Genomic DNA, 23,336 nt, shown 5'->3' with positions numbered 1-23,336 from the left:
AATTCAGATTGTGTCTGTGTGTGTGTAGTTTGTAGTGATAGGAGATCTATCATCAAGGGTCAGTATATAATTTCTCTGGTACTGCATTCAGAGGTCTCTTGCTATATGGTCCCTTGTTATTTTTATGAAAAAATGTATCTGTTTTAGAAAAGTTGATAATGGGTAATTTGGCTATCACAGTCTAGAAAATTTTTTTGATTCCTGAGGGGAAGAATGGGCTTTTCAGGTGGTGTTAGTGGTGAAGAATCTGCCTGCCAATGCATGAGACTCAAGAGACACAGGTTTCATCCCTGGGTTGTTAAGATCCCCTGTAGTAGGAAATGGCAACCTGCTGTATTCTTGCCTGGGAAATCCCATGGACAGAGGAGCCTGGTGGGCTACAGTCCATGGAGTTGTAAAGAGTTGAACACAACTCACTGACTGAGCACACACACGCAAGAGGAAGAATGGGTTAGAAGGAAGGAAGGCAAGGTATTTAGTTAATATTAAATTATTTTCTGTGGATATGCCAATAATACAGGATGTATTGACCTTCGTTTTTGTCTTTTGAGATCATCGAGATTACATTTCTACAATCTGCTTATGATACTGGGATCCTGGTATAATTAAAACTAGGGCTATCCTGATGGCTCAGTAGTAAAAGAATCCATCTGCCAATGGAAGAAATGTGTGTTCGATCCCTGAGTTGGGAAGATCCTCTGGAGAAGGAAATGGCAAACCCACTTTAGTATTCTTGCCTGAGAAATCCCATGGACAGGAGCCTAGTGGGTTACAGTTCCTGGGGTCACAAAAGAGTCAGACACAACTTAGTGAGTAAGCAACAACAACATAATTAAAACCATATATTTGGACTTAGAAATTTTGCACATTTTTAAAAGTAGAGGAACCAATCTTTCACTGATGGCTATGAAGATAATTTTGTGAGTACATGAAAGCATGAAGAACTCCCAATCATGAGTTTCATTTGTATGCACACTCATTAATTGAACACATTTTTGTTTTCATTTTCTAAAGTGACATATTTTCTTATCCTCATCATTTACTTGAGGTCAGTCATCCTCAACTTGCTGTGGGCTCTCAGGACAAGGATAAATGGGACCAGATTTGAGAGTCAAGGTGCCTGGCACTCCTCTAGGTGCTGAGGTGAAGTGGAGAACAACCGTGAACTCCAGTTCCCTAGGAACTCTGTTCAGTAGGAAAGAAACCCCGACACCATCAGTTCTAGTGCTGATGATGAGAAGCAAAAAACATAATACACTGATAGAGCTGAACTTCTCAAACATGGCATTTGGGTCCAGATAATGCATTGTAGGAAGGGACTGTACTATGCATCATACGATTGTTTATCAGCATACATGGCCTCTGTTCGCTACAGGGCACTTGTTTCCCCCCCTACCCCACACCAAGCCCTAGGTAGTGACAACTGCAAAAGTCTGTAGACATTACCGATGTCTCCCTTAGAGGAAATATCACCCTTGGTTAAAAACTGCTGTGATAGAGGATACATGGAGGGCATGGGGATGTGGAGAATTGGTGTAGCTTTAGCTGGATTGGTTAGGAGCTGCCTCTGGGAAAGTGGGGAGTTTGAGTTGAAACCCAAGGAATGTGTAGATGGCAGACATGTGGAAGAAATCCAGCAAGTGCAAACGTACTGAGGTAGGAAGAGCTTGTATATTAAGAGGGAGAAAGTGAGGTGTGTTCTAGTGTGGCTGAGGCAGAGTGACTGAGGAAGATTGAAAAGAAATGAAGCTGGAGAATCATGTACCATTTCAGATGCTGATGCAAAGGGCTGTATGAATGTATCTGTTTGAGGAGAAACCCATTCTTGGAATAGAAAGCACTTTTGCTATCAAGGGTTAAACCTGCAGAGTATATATTAACATGCTTTAGGTGATACTGTCCTAAGTTCAGAAGTAAAAATCCAGTTTGATTGGCATGACAGGAGAGGGTACATAGGGAAAGACAGGGTAGAGTCCTGGAAGTGTGGTCCTTTCCATAGGACTGTGTGAGGATGCCCAGGCCTAGGAAGGTGGGTCCTGGAATAAGAGGGCCAAAGTTTGACTCCAAAGTTTGAATCACATGGACCTGGAAGCAGCTGACCCAGTCTTCCCAAACTTACACCTTTGAATCAGTAGAGTGGAGTAGGTGCTGCCTTCAGCTAGTTCACGATGGATTTTTAAAATAGTTATGTGTTTTAATTACATTTTTAGAAAACAATGCATTAAAACTATGATTTAATGGATATTATTTAGGATGACTACGATTTTAGTTAACCTAGAACAACTTGAGTGAATAATGGCAAAAGGACAATGTGAGTTTGGCAAAGGTTATGCCGATGCCTGAAGCCTAGGAGACAATGAGTTAGATTGGGATCCCCAACCTCTGGACCTTGCACTGGCACCAGTAGGAGTCCTGTTAGGAAACTGGCCACCCAGCAGGAGGTGATTGGCAGCAAGTTTCATTTGCTGCTCCCTATTGCTCCCCATGAATTGTATTGCCACCTAAACCATTGCTTTCATTATTGCCTAAACCATCCCCTGCCCCTCCTCCACAGAAAAATTGTCTTCCAGGAAACTGGTCCCTGGTGCCAAAGGTTGGGGATTCTTGAGTTAGATCAACTGGGCACTCATTAGAATACAGATTCCTGGGGTCTGCTCCTGGAGATTCTGATTCAGTAATAAAGGTGGCATCTGGGAATTTATTTCTTATTTGTTTAAATTATAGAAGATAACTTTAAGTAATAATTTAACAGCAAAGAGTCTGAAAGAATAAGCCTTCTTTAGCAATGCAGCTCGAGAAGTTTCACTTCTTCCTCTTCCTTTTCTCTTTCCTAGCTAGAAATCTCTTAAAATACTTGGACCCTGTTAAAAAGACCTTTTATATTAGAGTGGGGGTAGATCTATTGACAGGGAAAGAGCCAGTTCAGTAACCATCCACAATGACAATGATAAAAATTTAGTCCTCTTCTTCTGTCAGAGTCCATTTTCAAATTGTCTCTGTGCTGTCATATGCACTAAACTTTCTCCTTTTGAGTTCTCACAAAGAATAACTCTTCTCAAAGCGTCTTTGCTAGAAAAACCAATAGGAAAATCATTCAATTCAATTCAGTTCAGTCTCTCAGTCGTGTCCGACCCCTTGCAACCCCATGGACTACAGTATGCCAGGCCTCCCTGTCCATCACCAATGCCAGGAGTTTACACAAACGCATGTCCAATGAGTCGGTGATGCCATCCAACCATCTCATCCTCTGTCGTCCCCTTCCCCTCCTGCCTTCAATCTTTCCCAGCATCAAGGTCTTTTCAAATGAGTCAGCTCTTTGCATCAGGTGGCCAAAGTACTGGAGTTTCCGCTGCAGCATCAGTCCTTCCAATGAATATTCAGGACTGATCTCCTTTAGGATGGACTGGTTTGATCTCCTTGCAGTCCAAGGGACTCTCAAGAGTCTTGTCCAATACCACAGTTCAAAATCATCAATTCTTCAGCGCTCAGCTTTCTCAATATTCCGACTCTCACATCCATAAATGACTACTGGAAAGCCATAGCCTTGACTAGATGGACCTTTGTTGACAAGTAATGTCTCTACTTTTTAATATGCTATCTAGGTTTGTAATAACTTTCCTTCCGCGGAGCAAGCATCTTTTAATTTCATGGCTGCAATCACCATCTGCAGTGATTTTGGAGGCTCCAAAAATAAAGTCAGCCACTGTTTCCACTGTTTCCCCATCTATCTGCCATCAAGTGATGGGAGCGGATGCCATGATCTTCGTTTTCTGAATGTTGAGCTTTAAGCCAACTTTTTCACTCTCCTCTTTCACTTTTTTCAAGAGAGGCTCTTTAGTTCCTCTTCACTATCTGCCCTAAGGGTGGTGTCGTCTGCATATCTGAGGTCATTGATATTTCTCCCGGCAATCTTGATTCCAGCTTGTGCTTCCTCCAGTCCAGCACTTCTCATGATTTATCTGCATATAAGTTAAATAAACAGGGTGACAATATACAGCCTTGATGTACTCCTTTTCCTATTTGGAACCAGTCTGTTGTTTTATGTCCAGTTCTAACTGTTGTTTCCTGACCTGCATACAGGTTTCTCAAGAAGCAGGTCAGGTGGTCTGGAATTCCATCTCATTAAGAATTTTCCATAGTTTATTGTGATCAACACAGTCAAAGGCTTTGGCATAGTCAATACAGCAGAAATAGATGTTTTTCTGGAACTCTCTTTCTTTTTCCATGATCCAGCAGATGCTGGCAATTTGATCTCTGGTTTCTCTGCCTTTTCTAAAACCAGCTTGAACATCTGGAAGTTCATGGTTCACATATTGCTGAAGGCTGGCTTGGACAATTTTGAGCATTACTTTACTAGTGTGTGAGATGAGTGCAATTATGTAGTAGTTTGAGCATTCTTTGGCATTGCCTTTCTTTGGGATTGGAATGAAAACTGACCTTTTCCAGTCCTGTGGCCACTGCTGAGTTCTCCAAATTTGCTGACATATTGAGTGCAGTCCTTTCACAGCATCATCTTTTAGAATTTGAAATAGCTCAACTGGCATTCCATCACGTTCACTAGGTTTTAATAGATCATTATTAAGGATTTCAGTTCAATGAAGTATTCAATGGACAAGGCTGGCAGAGAGATAACAGAGCAAAAGGAATTACTTTAATGTTCAGAGATCACATAACACACACACTTTGAGAGAGAGAAAAGGAGCAATTAGAATAATGGGCAAAGATAAGTCAATTCACTGAAGGGAAAACATAAGTTTAATATGTTCACTTATGTTACCAATAAGTGAAGAGATGATTAAAGTCAACAGAAGTCAGAGAAATCCAAAGGGAACACAGTAGCACATTACATATATCAGCATAGCAAAAATTCTAGAGGGATCATATTGTTAGCAAGGTTGTGGGCAAACAGAACTCTGAAGCACAGCAGATAGAAGTAAAACAGTGCAGTTGTTCTGGAGAGAGCTTAAGAACCTGTTGAAGTTAAGTGTGTGACTAGCCTATAGTTTAACAGTACCTTGTCTGGATACCTACCCCTAAGAAACTTTCAAAGTCCATGTTTGACATGTATGAGGTTCTTTATTGCAACTTTTTTTTTTCTTTTTTGTATTAGTAGTGAGTTGGAGGTAAACTTGTTAAGAGAATTGATGACTATAATATGGAATATGCCTACAGTCAGTCAGTCAGTTCAGTCGCTCAGTCATGTACGACTCTTTGCTTATATACCAACGATAAATTTTAACTTAGAAATTAGGCACAGTAAGAGATTAAGAATAACTAACAATAAAATAGAACAATTATAACAAAAAAGAGAAAAAATAGTTAAAATCACCTTATTGCAATATGAGAACATTTTCATCTCAACAACTGTTCACTTTTGGCTTTTAAGAATTTTGTGAAATCCAAAAGTCTGGGAAGGTTATGTTTTTCTATCTTGATGTAGATATTTTAATTTTTCTTACCACTTGGTGAAAGGAGCAGGTTCTAAAGGATTTCCTGGTTTCTGGTGCTCTTTCATAGTAAGTATTCTCCCACTAAACTTTTGAATGAAAACAGAAGCCAATATTCAGAGCCTTTATAAGCTAGGTCTCTTTTAGTTTAAATTAACTTGATATTTAATTTCATAACTTTTCCTAACTTCATCAAAGACACTTGGCTTATTTGATGAAGGCAAGTAAGATCAGGTCAATTCTGATGCAGAAAACAGCTGACTCTGGGAAAACATCTAGGAGACAATTTAAGAAAGCCAAAAGAAGCTGGTGCTATACACATGTGGCAGGAGGCTGTGTGTGGAGAAGAGATTATTTTTGGAGTTGTGAAATTATATGATTGGTCTGGAGGAAGAAAGAAATTAATAGGGGACATTTATAGTGCTTATAAATTCTTTAATAGATGAGTATTTGCAAAGTCACTGCTCTGTCCAGTGGGAAACGGGTTCATAACTGAGCCAAAGTGACTCTCTGCCTCCAACCCAATACTTTATTTGAGTTTTCTTGCACCTTTCACAGAAAGAGCTTACTTTCAACCTCTCTTAGGGCTCTTCCTCAGCAGTTTTTCCTAGCCTTAGTGTCCTAGTTTCTTAGGAAATATTTACTCCTTAGCAAGACACATTAATGGAACAAGCTGATTAAATTTCCTCCTTGTTATACTCCTTTGATCAGATGTTTTACTTGCTTCCTCTTTTTCTTAAGTTTCGTTTCAAACTGAAGGGAGGGGATTGAGACTGCACTGTTCTTCAAAATCTTTAACTACACTGTTAGACCCAGGTCAGCAAACTGTAGCCATAAGACCAGATCAGATTATAAAATAAGCTCACCAACAGTTTTTTTTTTTTTTTTTTTTAAATGAATAAAGGTTTATTAGAACACAGCCCCATCCATTCATGTATATACTATGACTGTTTTCAGGGCTTCCCGGGTGGCATATGGCATCTGTGTTATCCAGCGTATGTTAATGATGTGAGTTAATCCACATTTAGGATGCAGATATGTTGGGAGGGTACCCTTAGAACTGACAGAAGCAAATGCTATTATTTGGTCAATAGTCTGGTTCTTGGAAACTACTATTTGGGTTCTAGTCATGTACTGCTAAGAGGACAAAGACAGCTTCAGGCTCTAGACACTTTTCCCTCCTTCACAGATGTTTATGAAGATATGTAAATCTGATATGTATGACTAGTCTTTACAAAGTTAAGTTTAATTCAGTTCAGTCACTCAGTTGTGTCCGACTCTTTGTGACCCCATGAATCGCAACACACCAGGCCTCCCTGTCCATCACCAACTCCTGGAGTTCACTCCGACTCACATCCATTCAGTCAGTGATGCCATCCAGCCATCTCACCCTCTGTTGTCCCCTTCTCCTCCTGCCCCCAATCCCTCCCAGCAGCAGAGTCTTTTCCAATGAGTCAGCTCTTCACATGAGGTGGCCAAAGTACTGGAGTTTCAGCTTTAGCATCATTCCTTCCAAAGAAATCCCAGGGCTGATCTCCTTCAGAATGGACTGGTTGGATCTTCTTGCAGTCCAAGGGATTCTCAAGAATCTTCTTCAACACCACAGTTCAAAAGCATCAATTCTTCGGTGCTCAGCGTTCTTCACAGACCAACTCTCACATCCATACATGACCACTGGAAAAACCATATCCTTGACTAGATGGACCTTTGTTGGCAAAGTAATGTCTCTGCTTTTGAATATGCTGTCTAGGTTGGTCATAACTTTCCTTCCAAGGAGTAATTTCATGGCTGCAGTCACCATGTGTAGTGATTTTGGAGCCCCCAAAAATAAAGTCTGACACTGTTTCCACTGTTTCCCCATCTATTTCCCATGAAGTGATGGGACCAGATGACATGATCTTCGTTTTCTGAATATTGAGTTTTAAGCCAACTTTTTCACTCTCCTCTTTCACCTTCATCAAGAGGCTTTTTAGTTCCTCTTCACTATCTGCCATAAGGTTGGTGTCATCTGCATATCTGAGGTTATTGTTATTTCTCCCGGCAATTTTGATTCCAACTTGTGCTTCTTCCAGTCCAGCATTTCTCATGATGTACTCTGCATATAAGTTAAATAAGCACTTTACAAAGTTCTTCAACACAAATCCCATGTGTCATTTTTGAATAGCAATATCTCCCGAAATATCATCCTTTAAATGCTGCTGTTGTCTTGTTGTGACCATGTCTTCACTCCCTCCTCAGTCAAATATTCTAGTTGACCCATGACAATAACTTGGAGTTCATGGGAGATAAGTCCTGAGTTCTGCCTGGGGACAGTCTGCTTGGTTGTGTTGGTACACAGGCCCAGCATGAGTCTCTTGTTTCCTGCTGCTTGATGAATCCCTGCTTTCATGTTGATTCCTAGCTCCACCTACAACAACAATGACCACCACCACTACTACTACAACAACACCTACCACCACTACTCCAACAACCACCACCACTACTCCAAGAACAACCACCACTACAAGAAGGACAACTACCACCACTACTCCAAGAAGAACCAATAGAAGAAAGAGAGCTGCCACCACTACTCGAAGAAGAAGCAATAGAAGAAAGACAACTCCCACCACTACTCCAAGAAGAACCACTAGAAGAAAGACAACTCCCACCACTACTCAAGAAGAACCACTAGAAGAAAGACAACTACCACCATTACTCCCAGAAGAACCACTAGAAGACAGACAACTGCCATCACTACTCGAAGAAGAAGCAATAGAAGAAAGACAACTCCCACCAGTACTCGAAGAAGAAGCAATAGAAGAAAGACAACTCCCACCACTACTCCAAGAAGAACCACTAGAAGAAAGACAACTACCACCATTACTCCCAGAAGAACCACTAGAAGAAAGACAACTGCCATCACTAGTCGAAGAAGAAGCAATAGAAGAAAGACAACTCCCACCAGTACTCCAAGAAGAACCACTAGAAGAAAGACAACTCCCACCACTACTCGAAAAAGAAGCAATAGAAGAAAGACAACTCCCACCATTACTCCCAGAAGAACCACTAGAAGAAAGACAACTGCCATCACTACTCAAAAAAGAACCACTAGAAGAAAGACAACTCCCACCACTACTCCAAGAAGAACCACTAGAAGAAAGACAACTACCACCACTACTCCAAGAAGAACCACTAGAAGAAAGACAACTACCACCATTACTCCCAGAAGAACCACTAGAAGAAAGACAACTGCCATCACTACTCGAAGAAGAAGCAAAAGAAGAAAGACAACTCCCACCACTACTCGAAGAAGAACCACTAGAAGAAAGACAACTCCCACCACTACTCCAAGAAGAACCACTAGAAGAAAGACAACTGCCATCACTACTCGAAGAAGAAGCAATAGAAGAAAGACAACTCCCACCACTACTCGAAGAAGAAGCAATAGAAGAAAGACAACTACCACCACTACTCAAAGAAGAACCAATAGAAAAAAGACAACTACCACCACTACTCCAAGAACCACTACCACCACCTCCACTACTCCAAGAACAACCACCACTACTAGAAAGACAACAATTACTACTACTCCAAGAACCACTACAACCACCACTACTCCAAGAACAACCACCACTACAGGAAAGACAACCATTACCACTACTCCACGAATGACTACCACTATTCTAACAACTACCACTACTACCCCCAAAACAACAACCACTGTGACTCCAACAACCACCACCACCATCTGCACTACTCCAAGAACAACCACCACTAAAACAAAGACAACTGTTACTACTACTCCAAGAATGACTACCACTACTCCAACAACCACCACTACTACTCCCAAAACAATAACCACCACGACTGCAACAACCATCACGACTCCAACAACCACCACCACCACCTCCACTACTCCAAGAACAACCACCACTATGAGAAAGACAACCATTAATACTACTCCAAGAAGAACCACTACAAGAAAGACAACTACCACCACTACTCAACCACAATGGTCACCACTGCTCCAACAACCACCACCACTGCTGTGCCAACAATCAATACCACTACTCCAACCATGACAGTCACCACTGCTCCAGTGACAGTGAGGTCCTCTACTTCTGCTCTTCCAATGCCAGCACCCACAGAGGACCTCCAGCCAGGTAAGCAAAAGTACTTCTAAGCACAGAAGTTTGTAAAGTAAGGATATGCACCATTCAGGACACTGTGTTAAGGCAGGTGTACAATCTAGGGTAGGGATTCTTAATAGGTTTCCAAACCTGGCTTCACAGTTTGGAAACTGTGAACCACTTGTGCCCTCTTATATTCATCTGTTGTATCTGTAAGAATTTTCAGAGTGAGAGGGACCTATGGTTTTTATTGGATTCTCAAAGGAATCATTAATAGCAAAAAAAAAAAAAAAAAAAGCCAGACCACTGGTCATGGACATCTTAGAAGGATGGTGCATTCGGCCCAGTTTAACATAGAATTATGACAAAAATCTGAACAGAGATCATTTAATCCATTTTGAAGCCTAACCCAAAACTTGAGGATAAGATTTCAGTGAAGTTAATGCTTACTCTGTTTCCTGTGTCAGGAAACATGCTAACTGCTTTATACGTATTAAGCCCCTTAATTCTTATGACAACCCCAGGACTAATACTAAAGCTGAACCTCCAAAGCTTTGGCCACCTTATGCAAACAGCGGACTCATTGGAAAAGACCCTGCTGCCGGGAAAGATTGAAGGCAAAGGGAGAAGAGGGTGGCAGTGAATGTGATGGGTAGACAGTATTGCTGACTCAATGGACATGAGCTTGAGCAAACTCCAGGAGACAGAGAAGGACAGGGAAGCATGGCATGCTGCAGTTATGGGGCTGGAAAGAGTAGGACACCACTTAGCAACTGAACAACAAAAGAAGTATAAAAAGTGAAATAATTCTGTTGTTAGGCTCTCAGATCATTATCTAGACCAGATTTATTCATGATAATGAAATGCCTTCATATCAGGGTAATACCTCAAGGACATATATTAATACATTTCTAAGAAAGAGTCAAAGGGTAATTTCTGATTTAGTTTTGTTTGTTCTTTCTGCTGCGGGTGTAAATTTTCCTCCACTAATTGAACACCACTTTTCCATTCTTGTCATTCCTATAGCTTCTTTGTCTTCTCCAACTCAGACAGCAGAAAGCCAGCCTACTACCCTGTATCAAACAAACATAACCAGCTCACCATGGCACTCTTGTTCAACAGGTAACTTCAGTTTCTTTCCTGAACATCTGGGAACATTCAAATTTTGATAAATATTAGCACATTGTTCAGAGCACATATTCTGAAATAAGACAAGCATGACTTGAATACCAACAATGGCTATTCCACTCAGCTATGCAACTTGAACAAATGTCTTATTACCCTCTTTGAATCTGTTTTTATCCTTTGGAAAATGGAGGAAATACTACTTATTCTTACAAGCGTTATTTGAGATAAAGATCTAGTGACACAGTTACAAGATAAATGATAGAGTGGCAACTATGACCGTTACTTAGAATGTCCAGAAATATGTATTTTGAGTGACATAGGCAGGTAGTATGATTTGGGGCCATCCACATGCATATTCACACTTTTCTAAATAAATGAATCAGCCTTGTCTTTAAACTTATTTCTAGGCATACTTCCCTGGACAGAGCCTTAAAACAATTAAATCCAAACTGGTCCAGATGGAACTGGTCGCCTGTTTATGCTTCCTCTAAGCCCCAGAAACTACACACAGCCAGGAGTCTCCCCTGCTGCCTTGTCGAGCTTTCATTTCACATGGACACTTTGAGTTGGGTTGAGGACATGGACACCAGAGCCAAAGAGGCATGGCCGACTAGGATTGTGCTATTTCACTCCAAAAGTCTCCCAGTTCTCCCTAATTTTGGAAAGTCTATATTCTTTTGAGATGTAAAATTAGTTTGTTTTTCCTATAATGGAGAAACATGATATTGAATTGTCATCTTTCCAAGCTAACTCTGTTACCCATGGTGGTAAATTTGGAAAGTGCCACATGTGAACCCCTTTGTAATGCAGAACTGGCTTATTTGTCCATGTACCTGTAAAGCATCCAAACAAGGTCAGATTTTTTAAGACTTGTGCCTATGATTCATCATGCTCAGGAGTTGCTAATCTGTAGCAAACACCCAGAGTGGCCTACTTTGTCAATCATTCAAGGAAGCTCTTAATTGAAAATGGACATGCAGCGGGACTCAGAGAGGGACCAATTTACTTGAAATTAGCTAATAGTGACATTTGGTTTTGAAAGTGGAATCCTTGGTGTGAAGTGTTTCTTGGCACAGAAACAAGGAGAAAGCAGATAAAAATACAGGTAAGAGCAGTTGGGGCAACTGCACCCCACACTTTTAGGCTAAAAGGAAGATCAAAGTAGAAAATGGGAAATTGTTCTCTAAAATATGTCACTAAAACCTGGTCAAGTAGACTTGGCAGCATGGAACAGACATTGCAGCAGCTGTGTCCCCACGACTTCTGTGACTGCTGCCATCTTGGCAGCATCTCTGAGGCCCTTCAGCTAAATCCTCATAGTGCCTGAGTCACATTTCAGTGGGTAAAAGCCTCACAAAGCCAAGAATGTTAGTCCAGAAGGAATTTTGGTTTTCATAGAGTCTGCACCTACTTTTTCAGATGCATGTGCCAGCAAATTGTTGTGCATTATCTCATTTAATTCTTTCAGGGCAGGTTTATTTCTTGCCATTGCCAGACTGAGGAGGACATTTGTCTACTTTGGACAAACAGCTTCCAATTCAACTGCCCGAGTTTCAAGCTGCATGCCCATGGGCAAGTTGTTTCATTCCTCACTACATGTTTGTAAGGAATGATGGACATGCTATTTGGAAAACCCATTGCATGGTGTCCCTTCCCCTTTGCTCCTATTATTATATAGCAACATAATTGTGATACCTGATATTTGTTTAATATGGTGTTAAGCACCTTACATGCATCATCTAATGTGATAACTTTATGAGACGGGTGCTATCAAGAGCTTGTAGTTCAAGGTTACCCCAGCTAGAAATATAAATACATACATTTACATGCATATATATGTAATGTGTATGTAAAGGACATTGATCGAGGTCACATTGGTAAGTGACATGTCAGAACTGAAGTCAGGTTTCATCAGACTCAAGTCCATGCTATTTTTTTTTACAACATCACTCATTCTATAGCTTAAGGATTTAAGGTTATAACATAAATCGTACACAGAGACTAGACTGTAGACACTGTCTTTGTCTCTTGAAGAAGTAGTGTTGGAATGTTTAAATTGTAGATACAGTAGTGTAAAGTGTGAAAACTTGGGGGGAATATGGTTACTTCATTTTCACTACCATTAGAAAATGATGGTTTTATAGCTCTGTCAGTACGACGGGAATCTCTGAGACCTGCAGAATTTACATTGGATGGGAACATAGTGTGTGCGGTGGTTATGAGCTGAGGCTCTTGTCCTTCAGTAGAGTTGGAAACTTCAACCATTTCAGCACCTCATCTAAAATTTCGGATTAAGAAAATGGGTATAAGGATGTAAAGTGCTTGTGTGTAATAGATACTCAGTAAAGAGAGAATCCTGTATTTGACCTATGGTTGCTTAGAAGGGCCAAAAGTATATGTTCAGTGGGACAAAAGAGATATATCAAAACACTATTAAAATTTGGACATTGAAAACTTTAAGGCATAGTATCCTTTTATATTGGGAGTTTAGGTAGTATAAGGTATACTGGCCTTGGGAGTGATGTAACATATTTTCTAAAGCACGTTTGGATCAGTGTCTGGGCACACTGGCATATAATGTAGGAGTTGGATGCCACCTGTTTGAGGTATCTTAGTGCATTTCATTCACATTTTGAATGTAAAATCAATGTAATGTTCATTTTGAACAGAGTGGTTCTGCTCTTTGGATGTGTAATGACCTCTGAGCACTCATTGCAAGTTTCTCAGTTGCCATGAAAATATTGATTATTTATCTGTAAGTGGTAATTTTTAACCTAGTTCTGAGAATGGGTCACTCTGACTTGTCTAAAATTGTCAGTAAATTTTCTGTGAGCATGCATTTCCCTCTCCCCAATAGGGAGAAAAGAAAAAGGGTTCCTTTTCAAAGGGTCCATGACAAAATGGTTAAGAAACACAACCTTACTACTTAAAGTAATAAATTTTATTAACTTGGTATTATTCCTGGGATGCCTACAGCATTAGGCCATATGATTATTCAATGTTCCCTTCATTACCAGAAGGCAGTGTGAATATATTTGGTGCTTGCAGGAAAATTCAATATCTTTTTGTAATTCTTATTAATTTTCTTTCTTGTTGAGCAGATGGAAATGGCACTGTGACACCGTCTCAAGATCCCCACTGGCATAACAATCAAGCTAAGCATATTCCTTCCTATTTTATTAGCCTGATTCACTTATATGTCTCTTCTGGAATCAAGTTATATTTAGAGATTATTATTGTCAGACTAGTCCACAGATTGATTCTTTCTAATTTAAGAAATAAAGGAAGAAAAGAATTTGACTCTTAAATAGGGGTCAGATCAGATCAGATTAGTCGCTCAGTCGTGTCTGACTCTTTGCGACTCCATGAATCGCAGCACGCCAGGCCTCCCTGTCCATCACCAACTCCCGGAGTTCACTCAAACTCACGTCCATCAAATCGATGATGCCATCCAGCCATCTCATCCCCTGCTGTCCCCTTCTCTTCCTGCCCCCAATCCCTCCCAGCATCAGGGTCTTTACCAATGAGTCAACTTTTTGCATGAGGTGGCCAAAGTACTGGAGTTTCAGCTTAAGCATCATTCCTTCCAAAGAACACCCAGGGCTGATCTCCTTTAGAATGGACTGATTGGATCTCTTTGCAGTCCAAGGGACTCTCAAGAGTCTTCTCCAACACCACAGGTTCAAAAGCATCAATTCTTTGGTGCTCAGCTTTCTTCACAGTCCAACTCTCGAATCCATACATGACCACTGGAAAAACCATAGCCTTGACTAGACGGAACTTTGTTGGCAAAGTAATGTCTCTGCTTTTGAATATTCTATCTAGGTTGGTCATAAATTTTTGTCCAAGGAGTAAGCATCTTTTAATATCATGGATATTTTAATTAATTTAAAAAGTCTATATAGATGTACTACTTTGTTAGAAATACCTGAAAAGTGATATTTTTCTCTAGACACACATATACACCCAAGACAGAATTTCCCCTGACCAGAAAATAAGAAAAAAAGAGTGAATTATTCAGGCATAGTGACTTAACATTACATACCAAAAAAGACTTAGATCATTGTTAGAGAAATAACAAGCCTTGAATTGATGTAGTGGAATGGGAGCCATCCCCACCAAAAATATTATGTCAGTGAAAGTGTGGTTCCTTAAACATAGGCCCCCTAATATCCTTTTCCAATCCAATTTTCCTCTTATAGAGAAATTTTGAGGCCACTGCTGAGTCTTTCTATATATGATCCTCCCCATATGATGACATATTAAGGTCCTAAGGTCTTTAACAACTTTGTAATCTAATTTGTTCTTGCACTTTTCCCACAGTTAGCTTGGGAAAAATCCAAGGGATTATAGTCTTATGATGTACATCAAAGCCTCATCTTTGTGTGTAAGTTAGAAGAATTTATCAGTGAGATTTTTCACTTTTGGCTCCTTTGGGTGAAACAACTTTCCTTTCACTATGTGCAAATAACTCTTAAAAGCAAAAAAACATGAACAGATTCAGGTATGAGAGTAATCTTGATTGCAAGTAGTGAGAAATTGCAGCATAGACATTGTAAGAGATATTCAAGTTCAAGCAAAGTGGGGTTAATGTGACGTCAAATGGCCTTCTGTTGCATAACTTAGTGACAATGAGAACACTACCACATAGGAATGATATGAAAGATTTTAATCACTCTGATGATATGGGTACTGATTGATCTGATGGATATGAGCTGAATTTGTTGTGTTTGTTAAATAGCAGAACTGCCACCATGTAAATGTTATGTCAGTCAGACTTGTGATAGTTTAAAAAAAAGAAACAAACACTCTGAATGAGAAGATTGTTTTTGACCTCAGTTACCTGCAGGACAGGTATATTCAGTAGCAATTAATCTCTCCTATATAATGTAAGCAATACAGAAGCAAGTTCACAATAGGTGGTAGCACAATCGTGGGCTTTTTGTGTCTTGACCGTGAAGATATCAAGGTGTCTCCCAGGTATCTTGAAACCAAGCAGCATATATTTCCACCCAGTAGGTCAACTTCTTGAGCTGTATCTTAAGAGGAGAATGAACATATATATAAAGATGTATAAAACAAGATATACATTGCTGCTGTTTATAATCATGAAAATGTTATAAACAACCTAAATGTTCAATAATAAGAGATTAATAACTTATCAATTAAGCATGCCCATTTATTGCCACTAAAAATGTTGTCACTGCAGTGTACTTACTGCCATGAGAAGACAGTGTCAATTGTTAAATGAAAAAACTAACTTTTCAGATAGCATTGGGACCTCCCTGACAGTCCAATGATTAAGACTTCATGCCTCCAATGAAGTAAGTATAGGTTTGATGGCTGATTAGGGAACTAAGATCCCACAAGCCATGTAGCATTGCCAAAAATGAAAAAATATATATATTTATTATATATAGATTATAGATACAAGGTAAAATGATGTATATACTGTAGTACACATTGGATACAGTAACTGTGTCTGTTAAGAAAACTACTAGAAAGATAAAATTCTAAAAGAGTATGTAATGAAAAATGGTAATAGTAACTATTTCTGGATGTTGAAATTATGGTTGATTTTTGTTTTCCTTTCTTTATCCTGAGCTGCACACTCTAAAATGAACTTCCAGTTTTTATGTAACATAATATTTTTTAAAAAGCAAGCAAAGACTGCTTCCTGTAACCCTGTGTTCCTTCTAACTGCTTTCCCTCCCACAAGTAAGGTGATAACACAGCTTTTCCCTCCCAAGGTACTGACTGCTTTCCGTTTAGGCAAGGACAGGTCAGAGGCTAGGTCACCCTCCTCTGTATTCCTCAGAGTGTTTATCAGGAGGTACCTGAAGTACCTTTCCCAAGAACCCTATTTAATCTTCATTTGACAGAAAAAGAGGTTTGGAGAGGCTAAATAACTTGCTAGGGTCACAGAGCAACTAAATAAAAGTTAATCTGGGATTCTGACTCCAGAGATTAAAATCTTATGTAGGAGGAGACTTGAGACTTAATCTTTTTCTCTGATTTTCACTTCCTTTCTATTAAAATACCTACCTGGTGGGACATCTTTAGATTTAAAATTAAGCTATGTAAAGGAGGCAACACAAGAGAAGACTCTACACGTGAACATCACCAGATAGTCAACAATGAAATCAGATTGATTATATTCTTTGCAGCCAAGATGGAGAGGCTGTATACAGTAAGCAAAAACAAGACTGGGAGCTGACTGTGGCTCAGATCATGAACTCCTTATTGCCAAATTCAGACTTAAATTGAAGAAAGGGAAAACCACTAGACCATTCAGGTATGACCTAAATCAAATCCCTTATGATTATACAGTGGAAGTGAGAAATAGATTTAAGGGCCTAGATCTGATAGATAGAGTGCCTGATGAACTATGGAATGAGGTTTGTGACATTGTACAGGAGACAGGGATCAAGACCATCGCAGGGAAAAGAAATGCAAAAAAGCAAAATGGCTGTCTGGGGAGGTCTTACAAATAGCTGTGAAAAGAAGAGAAGTGAAGAGCAAAGGAGAAAAGGAAAGATATAAACATCTGAATTCAGAGTTCCAAAGAATAGCAAGGAGAGATATGAAAGCCTTCCTCAGCAATCAATGCAAAGAAATAGAGGAAAACAACAGAATGGGAAAGACTAGAGATCTCTTCAAGAAAATTAGAGATACCAAGGGAATATTTCAAGCAAAATGGGCTCGATAAAGAACAGAAATGGTATGGACCTAACAGAAGCAGAAGATATTAAGAAGAGGTGGCAAGAATACACAGAAGAACTGTACAAAAAAGATCTTCATGACCAAGATAATCATTTTGGTATGATCACTCATCTAGAGCCAGACATCCTGGAATGTGAAGTCAAGCGGACCATAGGAAGCATCATTAGGAACAAAGCTAGTGGAGGTGATGGAATTCCATTTGAGCTATTTCAAATCTTGGAAGATGATGCTGTGAAAGTGCTTCACTCAATATGCCAGCAAATTTGGAAAACTCAGCAGTGGCCACAGGACTGGAAAATTCTGTTTTCATTCCAATCCCAAAGAAAGGTAATGCCATTGAATGCTCAAACTACCGCACAATGGCATGCATCTCACACACTATTAAAGTAATGCTGAAAATTCTGCAAGCCAGGCTTTAGCAGTACATGAACCGTGAACTTCCAGATGTTCAAGCTGATTTTCGAAAGGCAGAGGAACCAGAGATCAAATTGCCAACATCTGCTGGATCATGGAAAAAGGAAGAGAGTTCCAGAAAAACATCTATTTCTGCTTTATTGACTATGCCAAAGCCTTTGACTGTGTGGATCACAATAAACTGTGGAAAATTTTGAAAGAGATGGGAATACCAGATCACCTGACCTGCCTCTTGTGAAACCTATATGCAGATCAGGAAGCAATAGTTAGAACTGGACATGGAACAACAGACTGGTTCCAAATAGGAAAAGGAGTACATCAAGGCTGTATATTGTCACCCTACTTACTGAACTTCTATGCAGAGTACATTATGAGAAATGCTGGGCTGGAAGAAGCACAAGCTGGAATCAAGCTTGCAGGGAGAAATATAATTAACCTCAGATATGCAGATGATACCACCCTTATGGCAGATAGTGAAGAGGAACTCAAAAGCCTCTTGATGAAAGTGAAGGAGTAGAATGAAAAAGTTGGCTTAAAGCTCAACATTCAGAATACGAAGATCATGGCATCTGGTCCCATCTCTTCATGGGAAATAGATGGGGAAACAGTGGAAACAGTGTCAGACTTTATTTTTCTGGGCTCTAAAATCACTGTAGATGATGATTGCAGCCATGAAATTAAAAGGTGCTTACTCCTTGGAAGGAAAGCTATGACCAACCTAGATAGCATATTCAAAAGCAGAGACATTACTTTGCCAACAAAGGTCCGTCTAGTCAAGGCTATGGTTTTTCCTGTGGTCATGTAAGGATGTGAGAGTTGGATTGTGAAGAAAGCTGAGCACCGAAGAATTGATGCTTCTGAGCTGTGGTGTTGGAGAAGACTCTTGAGAGTCCCTTGGACTGCAAGGAGATCCAATCAGTCCATTCTGAAGGAGATCAGCCCTGGGATTTCTTTGGAAGGAATGATGCTAAAGCTGAAACTCCAGTACTCTGGCCACTTCATGCGAAGAGTTGAGTCATTGGAAAAGACTCTGATGCTGGGAGGGATTGGGGTAGGAGGAGAAGGGAACGACAGAGAATGAGATGGCTGGATGGCATCACTGACTCGATGGATTTGAATCTGAGTGAACTCCGGGAGTTGGTGATGGACAGGGAGACCTGGCGTGCTGTGATTCATGGGGTCGCAAAGGGTCAGACAGGACTGAGGGACTGAACTGAACTGAAGAGAATTATTTATGAAAAGAGCTTATTTTTTTTTTACAGTATGTATAATTTATAATAATAAAGCACACTCATTTGAAGCATACCATTTGAGTATTAACAAATCTGTACCCTTCTCTAAATACCACCACATGTAAGATGTAAACATTTCCACCACCCCCAAATACATTTTGAATTTTGAGTTGTCTTAGAATTTCATCATAAGGCTATAACTGTACATCATTTTGTCTTACCCCTCATGATCCAGAAGTAGCCAGGGGCCAATAAACAATAATTTATCTGGGTATATTATTTTCTGAAATGTTTTCTGCCTATAACTCTAAAAAGATTGTTTTATTTTTCTGTTTTGTGTTTGATCTGCTGATGTTTCCGTAGGTTGTGGTGCTGGCACAGGAAACATGGATAAGCACCAACATGGGAGTCTACATTGGAATCTTGGTTACTATTTTGGCATTGTTGGTCATGTTTGTGGTATTCTGGATTAGGAGAAGTAAGTCACCTCAGGACTGAAATATTCAGAAATATTCTTGAGCCCACAGGAGTATTCTTGTGGCAAATACATGTGGCTGTATATTCAATATATTATTTTCACCTAACTTCTTGGTTCTTGCCTTGATCTTTTTTAAATTTTTTATTTATCTTAAATTTATCATTCCATAAACATGATATTTAAATTCTCCATAGGAGAAATTAAATATGGAGAAATAAGCACTGGTTGTGTAAAGTTGAGATTTGGAAGCCAAAAGCCATTGTAATGTACAACATTTGTTCCCTCCCATTTTGTTCTTTTCCCATTCCCTCAATAACAATATTTTATCCCTATCAGGGGTAAAACTGTTGATGGTTTAACACCCACTTAATAGAAGAAGCACAAGAGACATTAGGAGGGTACATGATTTCAGAGCTAGGAGAAGAACAAAGGGTTTCAATGACAGTCATCCAGCACCTCGTGGTCTCCTTCCACCAGTTGTGTGTGTAAAACCTGTCTTCTATGGGAGAAGTGCAATATTCAGGGGTTTTTTTTCAGTGAAATATAATGGCATTAAAGTAAGCTAGGGCATGTAGGTCAATACACTAAACCTACGAATCACAAAATACTCTATACCAAGGGGCTTACTTGGCTCCTTAGAGATTCAAGAGAAGTTACCTGGAATTATCAGGTTAGGGTCAGATTAATTTTGTTTTCTCCTTTTTAAAAATATTCTTTCTTCTAAATTATTTTTTTTTTAGACTCTGAGAGCTGTACTGATTTTGCTCATATTAAAGTAATAATCGTAATAATATACTGGTTTAGAAAAAAAATCTCATGAACTCTTTGGCTTGCATGTTTAATTTTCTCTTCATTTCCCCCTCAATTTAGGATATTTTTGCCTGGGGAGCAAGGCGGAGCTACTACGGTAAGTTTGAAATGGTTTGTGTTAATAATGCTTTTTGATGTTCTTAATCTAGTAAACATAAGGAAAATTTCTCTGTCCCTCTCCTCTTTTCCTTCCAAGTTCTCCATTTTATACTCTGGATCCTGAAAAATCTAGTATATAGAGCACCTCCATTGCTGTTAAACTTTCCAGTGATGATTTTAGCATCTCTATGCTGCTGCTGCTGCTGCTGCTGCTGCTGCTAAGTCGCTTCGTTGTGTCCGACTCTGTGCGATCCCATAGAAGGCATCCCACCAGGCTCCTCCTTCCCTGGGATTCTCCAGGCAAGAATACTGGAGTGGGTTGCCATTTCCTTCTCCAAGCACCTCTATATTTCCCTGGAATTGTGTCATAACTGCTACAGAAATAACACCTCAAACCTTATCTCTTAGAGCAAGAGAACTAAATTGCAGATATTGTTTCAGGGGTCATTTGAATGGGTTGTTTAGTTTTTTATTTGATTTTCATTCAGTGCTTTGTTTATTGCATGTGTATTGAATATTATTTTCCGAAAAGATGAGCAGAACAGACAGAAAACATATAAATGAATAAGCAGGGCCTTATAGAATTTCCTGGAGAAGGCAATGGCACCCCACTCTGGTACTCTTGCCGGAAAGTCCCATGGACAGAGAACCCTGGTGGGCTGCAGTCCATGGGGTCGCTAAGAGTCGGGCACGACTGGGCGACTTCCCTTACTTTTCACTTTCATGCATTGGAGAAGGAAATGGCAACCCACTCCAGTATTCTTGCCTGGAGAATCCCAGGGACAGAGGAGTCTAGTGGGCTGCTGTCTATGGGGTCGCATGCAGTCGGACACTACTGAAGTGACTTAGCAGCAGCAGCAGCATAGAACTTCCAGAGAAATACCATGGGGAATACTGGAGCAGGGCAGTAGGCTATGTGAGTGAGCCTCAAAGAAGCAGAAGGCAGCTCTGCAAAAATCTGCAGGAAGATACCTCCAGGCTGAAGACCCGCAAAGGCAGGGGGTAGGGACATGCCTCCAGCTCCCCACAGTTCCCACCATCCCCTATTATTCCATACCCAGAGTGCTCTGTTCATTTACATTAGTTGTCTGGCCTCACAGGCATTTCAATTTACAGTTTTGCAAGTTTACCCCTTCACCCAGTCAAAAATTAAGTCTTCTTTGTATGCATCCCTGCAGTCATTTCCCAAAGCCTCTGTAAAGGTAGGAAACCACTACCTACTTCCAGCAAAATAAACTGCTTCATCTGGTCCAGCTTGGGCTTTAAGCCAAGTCTTTCTTTGATTCCGAATTCGTCCCTCTTTAACTGCCATCCATTGTTCTTAGTTCTCTTTCATTGGATGTTTGTAGCCAGTCTTTCCTACATCTGAGTTAATCACATGAGCCAGTCCACAAAATACGCCTTGAATAATCTCCAGCATATTGCAAGTGTTCCATAGATGCTGGATTTTATTATTGCAAACATGCCCTTCACAGCAATAAACCTGTGAGACAGGCAGTAGTATTATTCTCAGTTTACTAATTAGAAAACAGGTTTAGAGATGTTAAGTGACATCCAAGGTCATATCACACAGAGGTCTCTTAGAGTCCAAAACCAGACTTTTAGGTGTTTTTGACTGTCTTCCAAGAGGGGAAAAAAAAAGTACTCCCTACAGACAGAAAACCATGAATGATAACATCCTTTTATTTTATTTTTGTTTTTTCAATGTTACGTTTTTAAAGTTTCAGTTTTTAATCAACTAAATAGAAAAGAAAATATTTATTGTAGAAGATGCTGTATAATATAGAAAAGCAAACAAAACAAAACAAAAAGGTGTATTTCCTCATGATGTTATTTCCTCACTCAGCTCTGATTCAGTGCATTTCTTTTCTGAGCAGGCTTAGGCAATAAAAATAGTGCCTACAGACAACCTCTAAAAAAGCCTTGATATCAAAACTCCACAGATGACCTTTGTGTACACTTGATGTGTGAGCACTCATGTTGTAAAACTCATCTAACCCATGGCCTTCTAATTTTGACTGTTAAGGCAGGGTGTGATTTTTGACTCTGGGATCTAGAACATGCTTAGGTGAAGCAATACTATTTTACTACATCTGATATGCTCTGATATTTTGTATTGTTATATATATATATTTATCTTAAATACAGGATACATACCACTAAATAACATTCACTAAAGGGTCATAGTCCTCAGGTAGAAAAACACCAGCCAAACCATTTCCTGGCCATCTTTGAGACTGTGTATCCTGGTTTAATACTTCAATTTGATGTGTGGTATTTGTCTTCTTAGATTATAAATTTTTGTGTTCTATTGCACGAGTGTCTTGAAAGAGACCAGTGTGAGATTTTTGAAACCAAAAGGTGTGACTTTCTACCTCCTTATTAAAAATAATTTCCTGTAACTTCATATTCACAATTCTGGAAGCTTCTATTCATTTCATAGGATGTTTGAATGGGGCTCTGAGAAATGCAAATACCCAGGCTTGAATGAATATAAACAAATATGCTGCTCATACCTGAGAATTGATCTTTTCTCTTACTCATGTTATTGTTTCTACAGTGTGATTCCATTGAAAGATACTTGTATTGGAGCTTTGAAAAATGCAGCTCTGAAGCCTATCCAAGCAGAAGACTATGTCTACATTATTGATGACTATCACTGAGTCCTGGATCCGGATTCTAAAGTGTTATGCCCTTGACTATAGCAGACAGTGACCAGATACCATGTAAGAGTCCTGTCAATCAGCTGCAGAATTTTTCAGTCAGTTTCCCAGGCATTCCTCTGAGTCAGGGACACTGGGTAGAGTGACACTAGGTCAACTGTGTAAAGTCAACCTCTGTCACAGAGTCCTAATTTTTTATACTAAATTGGTTCAAACTTTCTGATCATTGTAGA

General features: G+C 39.7%; 1 long non-coding RNA gene across 1 annotated transcript; it reads left to right on the top strand.

Annotated features, from left to right (window-relative positions):
- Nucleotides 1-19,444: 19,444 nt before the first annotated feature.
- LOC139183918 (uncharacterized) lies at nucleotides 19,445-23,066 on the top strand. The gene is made up of 3 exons (XR_011567417.1): nucleotides 19,445-19,531; nucleotides 20,402-20,438; nucleotides 23,001-23,066. It is a non-coding gene; the product is annotated as an uncharacterized lncRNA (long non-coding RNA).
- The last annotated feature ends 270 nt before the right edge of the window (nucleotides 23,067-23,336 follow it).

The sequence above is a fragment of the Bos indicus genome, chromosome 7 (assembly GCF_029378745.1).
Source record: "Bos indicus isolate NIAB-ARS_2022 breed Sahiwal x Tharparkar chromosome 7, NIAB-ARS_B.indTharparkar_mat_pri_1.0, whole genome shotgun sequence".
Classification (NCBI taxonomy): Eukaryota; Metazoa; Chordata; class Mammalia; order Artiodactyla; family Bovidae; genus Bos; species Bos indicus.
Note: the sequence above shows the minus strand (reverse complement) of the source record. Positions and strands in the feature narration are given on the sequence as shown.